The 16925-nt window shown below is 44.7% G+C and overlaps 1 protein-coding gene across 30 annotated transcripts in view; it reads right to left on the reverse strand.

The window, feature by feature from the left end:
* INPP5B (inositol polyphosphate-5-phosphatase B) overlaps positions 1-16925 on the reverse strand; it is a 72000-nt gene that overhangs the window by 41187 nt on the left and 13888 nt on the right. Inside the window, exon 1 of one of the 30 annotated variants that reach the window (XM_035250868.3) lies at positions 16610-16794. The exons of the other annotated variants lie outside the window; for them this stretch is intronic. The gene's annotated coding sequence lies outside the window, so the exon portion shown is untranslated. Of the gene's footprint in view, positions 1-16609; positions 16795-16925 lie in introns of those variants that run through there. 30 annotated transcript variants of the gene reach the window in all.

A 16925-nucleotide genomic window follows, 5' to 3' on the forward strand; every position in this document is an offset into this window, starting at 1 on the left:
GCCTTAGTTTAGGCCCTTAATGTTTCTGGAAAGCCCACGTAATGATTTTCCTACCTGCACCTCCTCCAATACCATTCTGCCAACACCTAGAAGAAAACACAAATCTGGGTGGGTACAGTGGCTCATGCCTGTAATCCCAAGACTTTGAGAAGCTGAGGCAGGAGGATTGCTTGAGTCCAGGAGTCCAAGACCAGCCTGGACAACATGGTGAAACCCTACCTCTATAAAATATATTTTTTTAATTAACTGGGCATGGTAGTGCACACCTGTAGTCCCAGCAACTACTCAGGAGATGAGGAGGAAGGACTGCTCGAGCCAGGGAGGTCGAGGTTACAGGAAGCCATGATTGTACCCCTGCATTCCAGCCTGGACAGTATAGCGAGACCCTGTCTCAAAAGAAAAGAAAAGAGGGCTGGGCGCGGTGGCTCATGCCTGTAACCCCAGCACTCTGGGAGGTCGAGGCGGGTGGATCACAAGGTCAAGTGATCAATACCATCCTGGTTAACATGGTGAAACCCCATCTCTACTAAAAATACAAAAAATTAGCTGGGCGTGGTGGCACGTGCCTGTAATCCCAGCTACTCGGGAGACTGAGGCAGGAGAATTGCCTGAACCTAGGAGGCGGAGGTTGCGGTGAGCCGAGAATGTGCCATTGCACTCCAGCCTGGGTAACAAGTGTGAAACTCCGTCTCAAAAAAAAGAAAAGAAAGGAAAAAAAACCCACAAATCTGAGCAGGTCACTACTGTGGGTAAAATCCCTCAATAACTTTCATCATTTTATCAGAGGCATGTGAACCAAAGCAGCTCCATCTTGAATAGAAGATAGGTAAAATAAGGCTAAGACCTGCTGGGCTGCATTCCCAGACAGTTAGGCACTCTAAGTCACAGCATGAGATATGAGGGTCAGCTTAAGACACAGGTAATAAAGACCTTGCTGGTAAAATAGGCTGCAATAAAGAAACCTGTTAAAACCCACCAAAACCAAGATAGCCATAAGAGTGACCTAGGTTGTCCTCGTTGCTATACTCCCACCAGCGCCATGACAGTTTACAAATGCCATGGCAATGTCAGGAAGTTACCCTGTATGGTCTAAAAAGGGGAGGCATGAATAATCCACTCTTTGTTTAGCATATAATCAAGAAATTTTAAAAAATGTTTAAAACTGGCAACCAGTAGCCCTCAGGGCTGCTCCGTCTATACAGCAGCCATTCTTTATTCTTTTACTTTCTTGATAAACTTGTCTTCACTTTACAGATTCACCTTGAATTCTTTCTTGCTCGAGATTCAAGAACCCTCTCTTGGAGTCTGGATCGAGATCGCTTTCCGGAAATCATTTTTGAAATAAAATCCAAACTTCTTGAGTACTGCATGCAAAGACATTTATACATAGCTTCAAACTACCTCTCCAGCCCCATTTCCCATCCCCACTGGAAGCTTTTCTCTCTTAGCTCCCAATCCAGTCACACCAAACTTACCTTTTCAGACACTGCCTACTCATTCCAACCCTGATTGAGTGTATATCTTTCCACGTCCCAATTCCACCTTCACGTGGTGAGCTACAAACTCATCCTTCAAGACTCAGCTCAGGAGTTATCTTCAAAAAGCTTTCTCTGGCCCTCTCCTTATATTCTCACATAACTCAGAGCTTATCTCCATCAAGGCATTTATGATCAAGGAACCATACCTGGGTTTAACTGTTCTTATCTGTCTTACCTCTATACCTAGACCACAAGCTTCTTGGAAGCGGGGATTGATGTGCTGTCTCTGTGGCCCCAGCTCACCACAATATATGGCACATACCAGGCAGTTAGTAAACACACCCTAAACAAGCAGCCCCCCAGGCACAGAGTAAGCTCAGTGTGATTTTTCTGTGTACTCTCACTGACTGCCTTTCATGCGGACAATTGAAATCATTTCCCCAGTAACAGCCTACCTAGTAGGTCAACAAGCTATAGTAACAACTGCAGCTTGATTACGACGTGTAAAAGTGCAAGCGTTCTATATTTCTTACAAATTCTGTGCTTTGTACTACATATTGTGTAGAACCGAAACTCTCACATGCCTCACTAAATAGATTATGTTGACCCTTGAGGTGCCTTCCTTAGCCCAAGCAGCAACATAGCCTAATACAGACCCATAAGCCCTTATCTGAAACCCTTTGGGCCAAGTGTTTTTTGAAATTCAGAATTTGAGGGATTTTAGGAAGACAACACATTACCTATATCATATCCTATATAACAACCCCACCAGGGTCTGAGGCAATACCCAGTTAATCAAACACTTTTTATATTTCCACAGTATAACTTATGAATAGTAGCACTTAGTGGGATAAACAAAGCCTATAAATAGTCTCATGTCAGTTCAACCAAGTCTTACTGCCAAATTGGGCTTGGGTCAAACTTAGAAGAAAAATTTGTTCCAGCCTTCACCGCTTTCAAGACTTCAGAACTGCTGATAAGGGATTGAGGATGGTAGTTAATGAGCATGGCCTGACACACCTAGATGCATTAGAAAAGGCTGGAGTATATGTCTATGTGCATAGATACCGTGTTTATCAATAGTCACATATGCTGGATTTGTATGGACCCATACACAGACACAGGGAAAGTCTGGAATGGTATATATCAAAATGTTAACAGTAGTCATTTCTCAGTGGTTAGATTTATTTTTGCTTATATGTACTTCCTATAGTTAGCTATAATAACATATATTTTTTGTGTTTTACATACACACAGGCTTTGGAGTCAAAGGCACATTGTACTGAGAAAGTTATCAAACTTCTCTAACCATCTGCTTCCTCATTTCAACAAGATAACACTGTCTGCCTCATGCAGTTGCTGTCTTCTTTTCCCGTGGTTAATGTGAGGGTTAACCTCACTGCATGACCAAGAAGTGTTCTAGAAGCCAAACAAGATCTGTTTGAAGGTCCAGACTTATGAAACAAAGACAGACGGCAAGGTCAATTTCAACATCCTGTAGCCAGGACTACCACTGAACTGGAGGCTGGGCTTTTCTTTTTCTTTTTTTGAGATGGAGTCTCGCTCTGTCACCCAGGCTGGAGTTTAGTGGTGTGATCTGGCTCACTTCAACCTCTGCCTCCCGGGTTCAAGAGATTCCCATGCCTCAGCCGCTCAAAGAGCTGGGATTACAGGCACCTGCCACTGCTCCCAGCTAATTTTTGTTTTTTTTTTTTTCTTTTTTTTTTTTTTTAGACGGAGTTTTCACTCGTTACCCAGGCTGGAGTGCAATGGCTCGATCTCGGCTCACCGCAACCTCCGCCCCCTGGGTTCAGGCAATTCTCCTGCCTCAGCCTCCTGAGTAGCTGGGATTACAGGCACGCGCCACCGTGCCCAGCTAATTTTTTGTAATTTTTAGTAGAGACGGGGTTTTACCATGTTGACCAGGATGGTCTCGATCTGTTGACCTCGTGATCCACCCGCCTCGGCCTCCCAAAGTGCTGGGATTACAGGCTTGAGCCACTGCGCCCAGCCTAATTTTTGTATTTTTAGTAGAGACGGGCTTTTGCCATCTTGCCCAGTCTTGCCTTGAACTCCTGACCTCAAGTGGTCCACCCACCTTAACCTCCTAAAGTGCTAGGATTATAGGTGTGAGCCACTGCAGTCTGGGTTTTTCTAAAACATGCCACCATACAAGGAAAAATAAATAAATTCAAACCAAAATTGAAATACCCCATTTATTTTGAGAATCATCTGAGAGGCAGCAACATTATTTCTTCATTCAATTGCTCCTTCTGTCTTGTTTTGCTCTTTTTCCTCCTCTAGGCCCCCCAGTTATTTGTAGGTACTCCCCAATCCCTACAGCAGTACTGTCCAATAGAACTTTTTTGATGACGGAAATATTCTGTAACTGTGCTGTCCAATACATATTGAACACTTAAAATATGGCTTTAGGCCAGGCGCAGTGGCTCATGCCTGTAATCCTAGCACTTTGGGAGAGCAAGGCAGATGGATCACAAGGTCAGGAGTTTGAAACCAGCCTGACCAACATGGTGAAACCCTGTCTCTACTAAAAATACAAAAATTAGCCAGGCGCAGTGGTGAGTGCCTGTAATCCCAGCTACTCAGGAGGCTGAGGCAGGAGACTGCTTGAACCCAGGAGGCGGAGGATGTAGTGAGCCAAGATTGCACCACTGCACTCCAGCCTGGGTAACACAGCAAGATTCCGTGGGGGTGGAGGGCGGTATATAACTTGAGGAAATGAAAAAACAATTTTTTTTTTCTTTCTTTCTTTCTTTTGAGAAAGGGTCCTGTTCTGTCACCCAGGCTGAAGTGCAGTGGCACAATCTTGGCTCACTGCAACCTCTGCCTCGGAAGCAATTCTTCCGCCTCAGCCTCCCTAGTAGCTGGGATTACAGGCACACACCACCACACCCAGATAGTTTTTGTATTTTCAGTAGAGATGGGGTTTCACCATGTTGGCCAGGCTGCTATCAAACTCCTGACTTCAAGCAATCCACCTGCCTAGGCCTCCTAAACTGCTGGGATTATAGGCATGAGCCACCATGCCCAACAAGAAAACTGAATTTTTTATTTGATTTTACCTAAATTAAGTTTAGCCTGTAATCCCAGCACTTTCAGAGTGCAAGATGGGAGGCTGGCTTGAGGCCAGGAGTTCGAGACCAGCCTAGTCAATCAATAACAGTGAGACCCCATCTCTTAAAAAAAAAAAAAGCTTAGCTACATATGGCTAGTGGCCACCATATTGGACAGTCCAGATCTAGACCTTGTTCTGCCTCTTCTACAAGGAACCCACCAGCCATCCCAGCTGATTATCAAAGTGGCTGTCTAGTCCTGTCTGAGCTCACATCTCCACTGTCCCCTGGGCATTTCTATAAGATGTTCTATATGTGGGGGGTCGGGAGGGAGGCAGGTAAAACTGCAGTCTGATTCTGGTCTCTTTCCCTGAGCTCTCCTGTCTGCTACCAGCACCATCATTCTTCCTATCAGCCAAGTGTACAGTCTTGCCTTCGGCTCACCTCTCTCCTTGTGCCCCAGAAAGAGTCAGTCATCTGTTTCTTCGGTCTCACAACTGCCTTTCTCCAGGCTATCATCTCCTCACTTGCCACCTCAGGAGTCTCCCAATTATGAGATCTTCCCACTTCTCCCTACCTATTTAGCCTCCACACTTGAACTGATTAATCTGTGATTTTATCTCTCCCTGATCTAAATCTTCCTGTATTACACCACTGCCTACAGGTTAAGACCCAAACTGGCTCAACTGGCATCTGAGGCCCTTTGCATTTTGGCTGTATTCTCCCTCATCAATCCATCGCCCAAAGACAGTACGCTCTAAAAGCATAGAGTCTTCACACATACAATCCTCACTCATGCCTTCATATGAAGCTCCTCCTACTTTCCGGCCACCTCTCCTTTGAAGCCCAGCCTCAATTCCTACTTCCTCCTTCATGAAGCCCTCCCCAGTCACATAAGTCCTCAGTAGTCACTTCTCTGAAATTTGAGTGTCTTCCTGTAAATATAACACGTCTGGCACTTTAAGAAACATTAGAGTGTTTTGGAAAATGCCTTGGGCTTTGGAATAGAGCTGGTAATGTTACTGACTCCATCCATCACTTCATATGAAATCTCAAACAAATTACTTAATTTGCTTCCTCATTTGTAAAATGGAAATAATGCTACCATCCTTACATAGACCTCAAAAGGATAAACAAATACAATCTACATGGGTCATGAACCTAGCACAATGCCAGGTACACAGCAGGCATTCAGGAACTGTTCCTTTCCTTCTTCTCCATCACCCCTAATCCCCCACTGCTTTAATAATAACGACTACCATTTATCAAGCACCTCTCATAGTTAGGTACTATGTTAAATGCTTCATCCATGGTGTCTGATTATTAGCCTCATTTTACAAATAAGGACATTGAGGCCTAGAGCAGACAGCAGACATGCCTGATGACATAGGGCCAGTAAATGGTGCAGTTGGCTTCAAAACCCAGATCTGCTTAACTCGAAAGTCCCACAGCCTTCCCATTTGCAAGCATGAGGACATCATCACCACTGAAACTATAAACTCCCAGGGATAAGTACAATGTAAATAGAAGGTTTAAATCTGTTTAGATAACAAAGCAAAAATATCAGCACAGTTTCTACAGAATGTGTGGGAGTGTGGCTGTCACTGCTGGGTGGAAATCACGTTCTACCCTTCCTGAACATCTACTAGACAGGTCTAGGAGGAGGTGTCCCCTCCTATCTTCTCAGTCACCAGCCTTTGCATTCCATTTCCAGTACACTGGAAGAACCTGCAAAACCATGGGAGCACAATACCTGCAAACCATGTGCATCAAAACACCTGACAGTTCAAACTGACCAGATTAAGTGAGTGGGTTCAATGCTTGACAGTGACATCATGCTGTGCACACACCACCAGGGGGACATTCCACAGGCCCTCTAAGTCTGAGACAGGGCCTCATATACTAGCAAATAATTCAACCAGTCTAGATCCAACTACCTAGAATACAACTCAGGCCTCTGTTGATGATGACAATTGTGACATTAGCAATATTAATAATATTAAGAGCAAATACTTGGCCAGGTGCAGTGGTTCATGCCTATAATCCCAGCACTTTGGGAATCTGAGGTGGGCGGATCACCTGACATCAGGAGTTCGAGACTAGCCTGGCCAAAATGGTGAAACCCAGTGTCTACTAAAAATACAAAACAATTAGCCAGGTTTGGTGGTGGGCACCTGTGATCCCAACTACTCGGGAGGCTGAGGCACAAGAATCACTTGAACCCAGGAGGCAGAGGTTACAGTGAGCCAATATCATGCCACTGCACTCCAGCCTGGGACACAGAGCAAAACTCCATGTCAAAAATAAAAAGAGCAAATACTTAAGGCTACTATATATTGAGCACTGTTTAAATAACTTTACATATATTTTATCCTCACAACTACTCTATGATGTAGGTACTGTTATTATGTCCATGTTACAGACCAGGAGACACACACAAAGATGTTAAATAACTTGCCCAAGAGCAAGTCATAAATGGCATACACAGCCAGGGTTCAGACGTAGGGAATCTGAGCCAAGAATCTGTGCTCTCAATCAATAAACTATATCACCAAGGAGAAAGAAAACAAGGGGCTCAGAAAGCATTTCTGGCAGAGAAAATAACTTCAGCAAAAGAATAAAGATATAGCATTATGGTGTGCTCAGAAACAAGTAATAATAAGTAGGATAAATAAGTAGGTAAAAGTTTTATTTGAGAACCACTAGGGATACAAAAGAAGAGTGTGACTGGGTGCAGTGGCTCACGCCTGTAATCTTAGCGCTTTGGGAGGCCAAGGCGGGCAGATCACTTGAGGTCAGGAGCTCAAGACCAGCCTAGCCAACATGGAGAAACCCCATCTCTACTGAAGATTATACTAGCTGGGCGTGATAGCAGGCGCCCACAATCCCAGTTATTTGGGAGGCCGAGGCAGGGGAATGACTTGGACCCAGGAGGAAGAGGTTACAGTGAGCTGAGATCACACCACTGCACTCCAGCCTGGGTAGTAGAGCGAGACTCTGTCTCAAAAAGAAAAAAAAAGTGTAAGAGTTAGGGCTCACGTGCGACCTGAGTTCTACTTTCGACTCTGCCACTGACCAGGTGAGTGATCATAAGCATGTTACTTACCCTCTCTAAGCCTCAATCTCCCAGCTGAAAGACAGAGATCCTCTTATGGAACTTCTGTGACACAGTGTTAAGGCCCATGGACCCAAAGCAAGTGCTTACTAAATGGTAAGTGCTACTAATAATGATAATAACAGTAATAAATTTAGGCTAAACTATAAGACTTCAAACGCCATGTGGAGTTTGGATTTTATTCTTATGACAGAGAGGAGCTAAGTGTTTACCTAGCACATACTACAAAGGGCAGGTAACTCTTGAGTGACATTCATAACACAGGGCACCTGGCATCAAAAAGACTGGAAAGATCCATTTTTTCCATTTCGGCTTCGACACCATCCCAAATAGTTTTGTTATTTTCTTCAAAGTTAAATAACCATGTTTAGTTTTCTTTTTTCATTTCTTTTACATTTGTCAAGTATCTCAGGGCTTTAAAAAGACGTAACACAGATTCTAGCATTTAAAATGAACACAGGGCAGGGCGCGGTGGCTCACGCATATAATCCCAGCACTTTGGGAGGCTGAGGCGGGTGGATTACCTGAGGTCAGAAGTTTGAGACCAGTCTGGCCAATGTGTTAAAACCCCGCCTCTACTAAAAATACGAAAAATTTTAAAAAGAAATTAATAAATAAAATAAAGTCCAGGCATGGTGGCTCATGCCTGTAATCCTAACACTTTGGGAAGCCAAGGCAGGTGGATCACCTAAGTTCAGGAGTTCAAGACCAGCCTGGCCAACATGGTAAAACTCTGTCTCTACTAAGAATACAAAAATTAGCCAGGCATGGTGGCAGGTGTCTATAATGGGCATGCTGGTGGGCACCTGTAATCCCAGCTACTCAGGAGGCTGAGGCAGGAGAACTGCTTGAACACAGGAGGTGGAGGTTGCAATGAGCTGAGATCAAGTCACTGCACTCCAGCCTGAACGGCAGAGCAAGACTGTCTCAAAAAAATAAAAATAATAAAAATTAGCTGGGCATGGTGGCAGGTACCTGTAGTCTCAGCTACTTGGGAAGCTGAGGCAGAAGAACCAATCGAAGATGGGAGGTGGAGGTTGCAGTGAGTCAAGATCATGCCACACTGGATTCCAGCCTAGGTGACAGAGCGAGACTCTGGCTCAAAATAATAATAATAATAATAAAAATTAGCCAGGTGTGGTGGCACACATCTGCAGTCCCAGCTACTTGGGAGGCTGAGGCAGGAGAACCACTTGAACCTAGGAGGTGGACGTTGCAGTGAGTTGAGATCGTGCCACTGCACTCCAGCCTGGGCAACAGAGCAAGACTCTGTCTCAAAAAATAAAATAAAATGAACACAGACATCTCTAAAAACACATCTTGTGCCATGCAAACTGTAAGCTCTAGAATGAAAATCCAATTTGCATCCTGTGCAAATCCAATTTAGGCTGGCAAGGACTAAATATGGCCAGTTTAGCTTTCAAGGAAGAAGACTATAATGCAATTACTTTACAGCAACAGGTTAGTTAGTGGTGATAGGCCCTTTGAGAGATGACTTGAATTTTTCCTTCTCAGGCTCACCCTCATTGGGCCTTTTGTGAACTGTCTGTGGTCTGGTGATAAAGCTAAAAGAGAAGTGGGCAAGAGCAAACCAGGGATGGGGGAGGGCAACATAGAACATGCTCAAAGAGGAAGAGGGAAGGAGTTGTTCAGGCCACAAAGCACCTTAGGCTAGAAACGGTATGGATCTCTACAGCTCAACCAGAGACAGAGATTTTTTGAGCACCTACTGATGTACAAAGCATTCCGTTGTCATTTGGGAAGGAGAGACAATGCAAAATGCTAAAAGCAGCAAGTTCAAGTTTACAAAAATGTAGCTGAATGGGAAGTCAACAGAGAGGTGAAAAAGTACAGGGCTTTATCCAGAAATAATAAGCAGTCGAGTTTGAAGGAATTTGCAGCAGATAACACCAGAGAAGTGGGCTGAGGCCAGGCAGTGCAGGGAACTTGACCACTACACTAAGGAATTTAAACTTTATTCTATAGGCAACAGGTACAATATTCAAGTTCACATACATAATAGTAGAACACAATCAAAGTTATGTTCTAAGGAGATCCCTAAGGGAGAGGGAAACTTGAGGTTGGGAAGACTTACAAGGAGACGAGTGCAACAGTTCAGGTAAGACAATACCAATGTGAATGATGGGGATTTTGAAATGTGGGTAGATAGGAGAGGCACTGCAGAAAAAGAATGAACAGAATTTGCTTATTAGACATAACAGCAGAGCGAAAGTCAAGGATGCCCTGAGGTTGTTAGTGATGGCTTTCAGAAATATGAAAATGGAGGGTGGAAGTAAAGAAGATAGTAAATGAATTTCTTTGTGTGTGTGGTTTTTTTTTTTTTTTTTTTGAGATGAAGTCATACACTGTCGCCCCGGCTGGAGTGCAATGGCATGATATTGTCTAACTGCAACCTCCGCCTCCTAGGTTCAAGTGATTCTCCTGCCTCAGCCTCTCAAGTAGCTGGGATTACAGGTGCCTGCCACCATACCCGGCTAATTGTTTGTATTTTTAGTAGAAATGAGGTTTCACTATGTTGGCCAGGCTGGTCTCCAACTCCTGACCTCGTTATCTGCCTGCCTCAGCCTCCCAAAGTGCTCGGAATACAGGTGTGAGCCACCTCCCCCAGCATTTTTTTTTTTTTTTTTTTTGAAGCACTGTGGTTTGTACTTTAACTCGATTTTTTTTTTTTTTGAGACTGAGTCTCGCTGTGTCACCCAGGCTGGAGTAGTGCAGTGGCATGATCCCTGCTCACTGCAACCTCCATCTCCAGGGTTCAAGTGATTCTCCCGCCTCAGCCTCCCCAGTAGCTAGGATTACAGGCGCATGCCACCACACCTGGCTACTTTTTGTATTTTTAGTGAAGACAGGGTTTCATGATGTTGGCCAGGCTGGTCTCGAACTCCTGACCTCAGGTGATCCACCTGCCTTGGCCTCCCAAAGTCCTGGGATTACAGGCATAAATCACCACACCCAGCCAGTGCAGTTCTTAACAGGAAAAAAATCCCCCTAGGATAGACCCTGAATAGAGCAGCCAGGTTCTCAGTTCTCAGAGGTGAACATTTCCCATTTCTCTTTTTTTTTTTTTTTTTTTTGAGACAGAGTCTCCCTGTGTCCCCCAGGGTGGAGTGCAGTGGTGTGATCTCAGCTCACTGCAACCTCTGCCTCCAGGGTTCAAGTGATTCTCAAGCCTCAGCCTCTTAAGTAGCTGGGACTACATGGGCATGCCATCCTGCCACGCTAATTTTTGTATTTTTAGTAGAAACAGGGTTTCACCATGTTGGCCAGGCTGATCTTGAACTCCTGGCCTCAGGTGATCTGCCCACCTAGGCCTCCCAAAGTGCTGGGATTACAGGCATGAGCCACCTCGCTCCTGGCTACCATTTCCCATTTCTAATTGTATTTCCCAAATAAAAGCACATTTAAATAATTTGGCACTCCTTAAATCCTGTGTGACCTTCCAGGAGGCAAACATTCACTCCCATTTTACATACATAAAAAGAAAGTTGAGACACACATCTAATATTGTACCAAGGGGTCAGGTGCAGTGGCTCATGCCTGTAATCCCAGCACTTTGGGAGGCTGAGGCAGAAGGATCACTTGAGACCAGCCTGGGCAACACAGGGAGATCTCATCTCTAAAAACAAAAAGACACTGGGCATGGTGGCTCAAGCCTGTAATGCCAGCACTTTGGGAGGCCAAGGCAGGCAAATCACTTGAGGTCAGGAATTCGAGACCAGCCTGGCCAATATGGTGAAACCCTGTCTCTACTAAAGATACAAAAATTAGTCCAGGCATGATAGCTCATGCCTGTAATCCCAGCACTTTGGGAGGCCAAGGTGGGCAGATCACCTGAGGTCAGGAGTTCAAGACCAACATGGCTAACATGGTGAAACCCGGTCTTTAATAAAAATACAAAATTTAACCAGACATGGTGGCACATGTCTGTAATCCCAGCTACTTGGGAGGCTGAGACAGGAGAATTGCTGGAATCCGGAAGGCAGAGGCTGCAGTGAGCAGAGATCACACCACTGCACTCCAGCCTCGGCAACAGAGCAAGATTCTGTCTCGAAAAAAATAAATAAAAACAAAAAAGGAAAGTAATAGTGCACCAAGGAACAATGATGAAAAGAAAAATGTCCAGGCTACTTGACACCCACTTTGTTTAAATTCTCATCATTGGCATTCCGAGAAAGAAAGCCTCTTCTCATTCACATTTTCTAGCTTCAGTACATGTATAGATCACCAATAACAAAACTGTTAAAGCATAATTTAATTAATGAATTAAAACATAGAGATATCACTATGTTGCCCAGGCTGGTCTGAACTCCTCAAGCAAGACTCCTGCCTGAGCCTCCCGCCTCAGCCTCCTGAGTAGCTGAACTACAGGTGCACACCACTGTGCCGGGCAAACAGTACATTTTAAGTAACAAAGAAAAACATGCAGGTCAGCTAGCATCTATCCTCCAACAGTACAGAATCTTTCCTCTAATAAATATTGATGCCTTCCTCTTCCTGATCCATCCCTCCCTGAGGATTTTTCTGTTCAAAGCTCCACTTCTAACTGAGTGTTTGTGGGTCACCTCACTTGCTCTCCACAATCACTGTAGAATTCCAAAACAAACTGTTTTCAGAAGAAAAACAGACTCTTCAGTGGGTTCTCCCATGCTAGAAACAAAAACAGGGTTCAATGGCACCAAGAAGGAAAATGGAGAGGGGAACAACAAAAGGAAGAAGAAAAATGAATACAGTTCTCTTTTGTTTAAGGAAACAAAGTGACCTAAAATAATTTACTGAGAAGCCTGCAGAGCTTCCCACAAAGGTGCAAATGATGGGTGATATTTGTATTCTAAGATAAACAAAAGCAAATTTATTTTCTCCATGTTAAAAGGATATGTTGGTCACACAAGTTTTACCTATTCTGACAAAGCAAGATGAAAGAGAGAGTGAGAGGGAAAACCAACCCAGAGGCTATTTTGCTAACATGCTCTCTGGCTTCTACTCTGGTAATCTAGGTTACCCTTTATGTTACCCTGAGATATAAATAGCATTCATTTCCTTTCACTGGCCAGACAGACTTTAATACTTTGTTTCCTGGGTCTAGAAGAAAAAATAACACATCTTCTCCTTTAAATTTGAGTTACTACAAAGCTGACTCATTTCTTTTTTTTTTTTTAAGATGGGGTTTCACCATGATGGCCAGGCTGGTCGTGAACTCCTGACCTCAGGTGATCCACCCACCTCGGCCTCCCAAAGTGCTAGGATTACAGGCATGAGCCACTGCACTGGGCCTTCTTTTTCTTTCTTTTTTTTTTTCTTCTTGACGGAGTCTCACTCTGCTGCCCAGGCTGGAGTGCAGTGGCATAATCTCGGCTTACTGCAACCTCCACCTCCCAGGTTCAAGCAGTTCTCTGCCTCAGCCTTCCGAGTAGCTGGGATTATAGGCATGTGCCACCACGCCCAACTAATTTTTGTATTTTTAGTAGAGATGGGTTTCACCATCTTAGCCAGGCTGGTCTTGAACTCCTGACCTCATGATTCACCCACCTCGGCCTCCCAAAGTGCTGGGATTACAGGCATGAGCCACCTCTCCTGGCCCAAGCTGACTCATTTCTAATCAACCACTAAATTAAAAAAAACCACTTCAAAAGGCCAAAATTTATTTGCTATTACCGCTTTGTTAAAATAGCTCAGAATGGCCCCTGTGGGACTTCTGAGTAGCCATTTCCTTTCTAGCACATATTTCAAAATCCTCCAGAACACAGCTCCAGGCCTTTGCATGTACCAAGGATGCAATGCAGGTGAACATTTGACAGACTGACTTGGGTAAGTACTGGGCCCTGTGCAGGCAGGATCCTCAATGGGGTTTTCTGGATAAGAGCAATTTCAGTTGCTAGATGGAAATAATGAGGCATTTCTCCCAAATCAGACTTCACTCTTTTTAAGGAAAGAAAAAGCTGCACAAGGAAGTTGACAGCATCCCTGGTCATCTAGTGGTTAGAAAGAAAAAAAGAAAAAGATATTAAGAGCATTTAAATAACTGAAGGAGCAGAAAGACGCCTACTAACCCAACTACCAATCTAATGTCACTGCAAGTTGGCCTTGGTAACTGGCACTTGAAGTAATGGAAGAGGCCAAGAGAATCATATGAACAGGCTGCCACTCAACTAGAAGCATTACCTCAACACCACAACTTAGCTCCTAGATACCAATCTGAACCTGAAGACATGGATCCCAGTCTGAAACTAGCTTCATTTCATTCTTCTAATATAATCCCTACCAAGCTCTCCCTACAAGGAACACTGTCCTGCTGGGCCAACCCTATACTCTGTTACCTCTATCTATGTATTATCAGACCCCTCTCCATCAGACTGCCAGCTCCTGGGGGGAGCCTTGTTTTTCCTGTCGTGCATCAAAAACGGCATATAAATATATATATTGTGTATGTATATATACATATGTGTATGTGTATATATATATGTGTGTGTATATATATATGTATATGTGTGTGTGTGTATATATATATATATATATATATATATATATATATATATATTTGAGACGTAGTCTTGCTCTTGTCACCCAGGCTGGAGTGCAATGGCATGATCTCGGCTCACCGAAATCTCTGCTTCCTGGGTTCAAGCAATTCTCCTGTCACAGCCTCCCATGTAGCTGGGACTACAGGCTCCCACCACCGTGCCCAGCTAATTTTTTTTTTTTGTATTTTTAGTAGAGATGGGGTTTTACCGTGTTAGCCAGGATGGTCTCGATCTCTTTTTTTTTTTTTAATTTTTTAAATTTTTTTACTTTTTTTAAGACAGGGTTTAACCATGTTCGTCAGGCTGGTCTTGAACTCCCAACCTCAGGTGATCCGCCCGCCTTGGCCTCCAAAGTGCTTGGATTACAGGCGTGAGCCACCACGCCCAGCTGGTCTTGATCTCTTGACCTCATGATTCACCTGCCTTGGCCTCCCAAAGCACTGGGATTACAGGCATAAACCACCACGCCCGGGCTAATTTTTGTATTTTTAGTAGAGACACAGTTTCACCACGTTGGCCAGGCTGGTCTCAAACTCCTGACTTCATGATCTGCCTGCCTCGGCCTCCCAAACTGCTGGGATTACAGGCGTGAGCCACCATGCCTGGCCAAAAACAGCATTTTTAAGCAACGTTTGCCTTGGGTTTTCTAGGCTTTCTGGAAGTGGGTATTTGGATCATATGCATATAAGAAGAAACAAATCTACTACTCTGTTTTCCTTGGGACCTGTATCGACATCCAGAGGCAGCCCAAAAGGTTCTTCCTACCTGTTATAGAAGATGTAACTCTCCTCTGAGGTCAGAACAACTCTGAAAACAGAGATAACCCAAATAGAACTGGGGGCCTTGATGCCATTTCTTAGCAATTTTAGCAGGAGCAACTTAGCAATTAATAGTGTAACCCCACTTACTGTAGGTATTATGATAAGACAAAAATTTTTTTTGAGATGGAGTTGCGCTCTGTCTCCCAGGATAGAGTCTAGTGGTGTAATCTCAGCTCACTGCAACCTCTGCCTCCCAGGTTCAAGCGATTCTCCTACCTCAGCCTCCTGAGTACCTGGGATTACAGGCATGCAACATCACACCCATCTAATTTTTGTATTTTTAGTAGAGATGGGATTTCGCCATGTTGGCCAGGCTAGTCTCAAACTCTTGACCGCAGGTGACCTACCCGCCTCTGCTTCCCACAGTGCTGGGAGTACAGGAATGAGCCACCACACTCAGCCAACAAAAATTTTTAAACTATTTATTTATTTTACAGACAATCTCACTATGTTGCCTAGGCTGGAGTGCAATAGCTAATTCACAGGATCAATCATAGTGCACATCACCCTCACACTCCTGGGCTCAAGCTTTCCACCTCAGCCTCTCAAGGAGCTGGGACTATAGATACGCACCACCACACTCGGCTTTCAAATTATTTTAAAAGAAAAATAAAACCGAAATCTTAACAACAATAAATCCTCTCCAGCATGTGGCTCGGAAAAGAAACGAAAGCTTGAGATCCCTGCACATTTCTCACCCAGGGGCAGCTAACTGGCTTCAGAGTTGAAGACTAAGGGAGTGAAATGCCTGCATGACCTAGCTCTGGTGTACTGGCTGAGAACACAGCACCCACCTCTTTCTGCTGCCATTGGGCTTGTCCTCCACCAATTGTCTGCATTCTGGCAGTCTCTTGTGAAGGGACAAGGAGATGATGTGCTCTTAAACGCTCACCTGTCCCAGCACCAAAGCCCAGAATGTCATGGAAACTCAAGCGATAGTGAACTCTGAGATAAGCCCAAGGAAGATGCAAACTATCAGCACCATCAGGCGCTTCAATCGCACCTTGTGGTGGCTGCAATGAAGGAGAAACGTAAGCACTGAGGAAGTCCTCTGCCCACCTCGTTTCCTCTCATTTTACAAACTCTTGTGCAACATGCCACTCCTCCCTGCCCCTCAGTTTCTAAGCCTTGTAAGAGCAAGTGGAGTGCTGACCCACACTTTACACAGGTACTTGACAGCCTCTTCATTGCTGGCAAATGACTGAGGAAAGAGGTACAAATAGGAACTAAGGGTCATGCCAAAGCTTGCACATAAATGGAGCCTCATGGACACACCCAGGGGAAAAAAGCACCTGGAGCCCTTGCAGAAAACCCTGGAGCTGGACGAAAAAAGCAGACTCACCCAAATTTCATCCCTGAGCCTCCTATCTCCAAATGACAAGCTCCTGTTCAACAGCTGGCCTTCTGTGCTGCCCATTATTCATCAACAGCTAGGTGGGAAAAAACCTAGTCCCTTTAAAACCTGTAACATCATCCTAGCCTCTAGTCCCAGAGTAGACGGGGCTCCCCAAGACTCAAGCCCTGTGCACTGCACTATCATCACAGGGGCTAAGGACTGACAGGACCCCAACATATACCATACCTCACCCAAAGGAAGGCTCTGTCATAGGGAGTGCAACCCGTACGAGACAAACTTCGGAAGGTCAGGATTGAAGAGCAAGCTCAGATGGCGAAACAGGCCCAGAGAGTGGCCCGAGGTCACACAGCGTGTTCGAAACGGAGCTTTACTAAAACCCCAGCCTCCGGATTCCCGAGTATCCCATTCTCACCCTCCTGCTCTCGTCACGCCCAGCTGAGAAAAACGTAACAGAACTTCTGCCCCAGAGTCCCAGCCTCCGGACGGTCACCAAGACTTTGGTCATCGCCCCGTGCGTCTACCGGCCAAACCGCTGACCCTA

This window comes from Callithrix jacchus, chromosome 7 (assembly GCF_049354715.1).
Source record: "Callithrix jacchus isolate 240 chromosome 7, calJac240_pri, whole genome shotgun sequence".
In the NCBI taxonomy this organism is placed as follows: domain Eukaryota; kingdom Metazoa; phylum Chordata; class Mammalia; order Primates; family Cebidae; genus Callithrix; species Callithrix jacchus.